At 55.1% G+C, this 3,206-nt stretch overlaps 1 pseudogene; it reads right to left on the minus strand.

Moving 5' to 3' along the window:
- Window positions 1-2,648: 2,648 nt before the first annotated feature.
- LOC118655982 lies at window positions 2,649-3,206 on the minus strand (annotated as a pseudogene).

The following is a 3,206-nucleotide window of genomic DNA, read 5'->3' on the forward strand; positions in this document are numbered from 1 at the left end:
AGTTCTCTGATTTACTCCACGAAGTGGACAGCAAGGCTGCAGTTCACCCCTCAAGCCCAGTCTAGAGCAGCCGGTGTAACGGGCAGGGGGAGGCCTAGATGTAGGGATGAGGGCCTCTGCCACGTGGCCACTGTGTCCTCTGAGCAGACCACTCTGTTCCCTTGAGAAGGAAGCAGCATGGGACTGAATGGTGGGCACAGGGTGGCCACGCCCTCCCTCCGAGCACTGGTGCAGAACACAGACACGCGGCTGAGTGGGTGTGGAGGCCCGAGTACAGAGGTTCGACTTGAGGAAGGCTGGGCCGGTTTGGCTGAGTTTATGCAAAGGGAAGAAAATTGAGCCAGAAACAGCCGATTCTGGCAGGACGGTGGCATCCTCGCCGAGTGCTACCTGTCTTCCCCTGAGGTGAGAACTCCGGCCAGTCCATCTCAGAAAGGAGGGCCCAGCAGGGTGGGCCTGGCACCAGCAGAGACTGGGCCTGCGAGGTGTAAAGTTTCAGCCTGGTCTTGCTTTTCTTGGAAAATGGCTCCTTCGTGTTCCTGGATGTCTAAGCCCCTCCCGCGGATCGGGAGGCCCCAGTTTGCTGTCCTCACTGCGTCACTGAAGGGGTGCTCCCCATTCCCGAAGGCTCCTGCTGTCAGGATCGCTGATGGTGCAATTGCTAAATTCGGGGCCTCCCGTGTGCCTGGAGGCAGAGAAAAGAACTCTTCCTGAAATGACTAAAAGGAAATGTTTTGTGTGTGTGTGTTGTTTTAAAGCAACAGCCAACAGTTCGATCTAGCCTCTTAGTTGGGTTTGGGGCCGTCCCTGCTAGTGGGATTCAAGGCCACTCAGACATCAGCCCTTTTTCCTCAAGTGGGGAACTGTGGCCGAGCTGCCTGAGACTTCAAGTATGGGCAGGAGAGACGGGGTGACAGGCTGTGTGCGGTGGAGTCAGCGGTGACCAGGCCTGAGCCCATGGAGGACAGAGCTGATGGCTGGGGGCAGGAGGGACACGGAGACTCTGCCTGGGGAGCTGACTGGTAGGGAAAACATAGACCCCGGCAACAGAAGCAAGGCAGTGGCCCCTGCTGTGCAAGAGGGAGAAGCCGCTGCACGCTGGGTTGTCGACACCCGCAAGCCCACAGCTACCTTGCAAGGCAGGTCGGTGTTTCTGAGCCCTTTCCACCTGCCCACAGCCGTGCACAGGACTGATGGGGAGTGGCCATCTCATCACTGTGTGTCCAAGCGAAACCAGAGAGAGCATGGTGGCCATGGGCCAACACATCTGGGCAGACTCTGGGAAGACTCTGGGCAGACACAGCAGGTTACACATGTGCATGTGTGAGATTGTGTGTGTGCAATCACATGCATTTGATTGTGTGCATGTGGTTGTGTGCATACAATTGTGTGTGGTTGTCTGTGTGTCCCAGGCCTGCCCAGTGGAAGCCAAGTCCTGCCATCTGTCCGTCCTGTTGGAGTCTTTCTGGCACAGTCCCTCCTGTCTTCAGGAGGAAAGCTGAACTAAACACACAGGGCGTGGGTACAGTTTCCTAAGAATTGGGTAACTTGGACTTAGATTCTCTTGACTGACACAAGGACGGTGAAATGCAGAGTGCCACCAGCCACATCACCCACATACCCGCCCCCTGTGAGCAGGGCCCCAATCCCACAGGCTGGAGCTTCTCACACAGATGCACCCACCACCCGAAGGGACAGGTGACACCAGTCCGTACGGTAAATGAGGGAAGAAGAGTCCTCACCCGCTCCCGGGACAGCTGCAGGCTCAGCTTGGGTCACAGGGCCAGAGAGAATCATGCTTGTATTTTCTGCTAAGTCTGAAGATGTGCTCTGGGCTCAGCCAACTCATTGCCTGGTCAGGCAGGGAGGCCCCAGCATCCTCTAAGCCAGGCACGCAGCTGTGTAGTTCTGAAAACGTGTATGAAGTCAGAGCAAATGCTCCCTCCACTGAAACTTTCCACGGAGCCACCCGGGGTCACAGAGTCTGGGGTGGGGGAAGGGCGCTGGCTGGCGGGTGGCAGCCTGTCCCAGTGGGCATGTGGGATGGGTGTGTCAGTCAAAGGTGATCTACGATGATGCGATTCTGTGTCCAGAATATTTTATCTTTTCAAAAAAATAAATACATGAGGACTATGAGAAACTGTTTAAAAGCTGTGAATGCCTGAAACTTATAAGCCTTGGTGTTCCCTGTCTGAGCTTAATGCTGTTCTTTCTTTCTTTCTTTCTTTTCTTTTCTTTTTTCTGCACAAAGCTTTATTGTTTCCATTCGGTCTGATGCATGGGAGAGGGCTCCAGGGTGGTTAAAAGAACGGCTAGTAGTTTCGGGGAGAGGCTCAGGGAAAAGCCAGACACCAGGGGATGCAGAGGGGCCCCTCAAAGGCCCCTGGGCTCCAAAGGCTCCTAGTCATGCTTGGAGGTGAGCCTTTCTTTCTTTGTTTGTTAATCCTCAACTGAGGATATTTTTCCATTGATCTTTTAGAGAGAATGGAAGAGAGAGGGAAAGACAGAGAGAAACATCAATGTGCGAGAAACACATCAATTGCTTGCCTCTTGCACGAGCCCTGACCAGGGCCCGGGCCAGGGGGAAGCCTGAAACCAAGGTACATGCCCTTAACCAGAATTGAACCCGAGACTCTTTGATCCGCAGGCTAACACTCTATCCACTGAGCCAAACGGGCTAGGGCATTGAGTGCGAGCCTTTCAAAGAGATACTTGCCCAGCCCAGCCGGGGGGCCGGCCAGCCTGTGGATATGAGTCAGGTGTTGCCCATCTTCTTGATGAGTTTCACCTCCTCACTCAGGAAGTGGTTCTCCAGGAAGTCACAGAGCTGAGGGTCTGGTGGGTAGAACCCAGGGCCTACAGCTCCAAAAGCGCCTGGTTCAGGTTCCTCTCCAAGGCCAGGGCGGCTGCCATGGCGTCCTGAGTTTTGCCCACTCACGTTGGGACGGCTTTAGCACGTCCTGGAAGAGAATGCGGCCACCGCGCTGGCTTTGCACCTTTAAGAGATGCTCAGCGCCCTCGCGCTTCTTCTCCCCCAAATCACAGAAGAAGTGACCCATGCCCTGGAGTGCCACATTCTCGTCATGGAGATTGAAATAGAAGCCCAGAGAGAGGTGGGTGTGGGCGGCCGGCAGATGCAGGTCAGCCAGGCTGCTGGCCACAGCCTCCACCACGGTGGAATAATTCTGTTGAATTTGAGAGCTCAT

The sequence above is a fragment of the Myotis myotis genome, unplaced genomic scaffold (assembly GCF_014108235.1).
Source record: "Myotis myotis isolate mMyoMyo1 unplaced genomic scaffold, mMyoMyo1.p scaffold_m19_p_5, whole genome shotgun sequence".
In the NCBI taxonomy this organism is placed as follows: Eukaryota; Metazoa; Chordata; class Mammalia; order Chiroptera; family Vespertilionidae; genus Myotis; species Myotis myotis.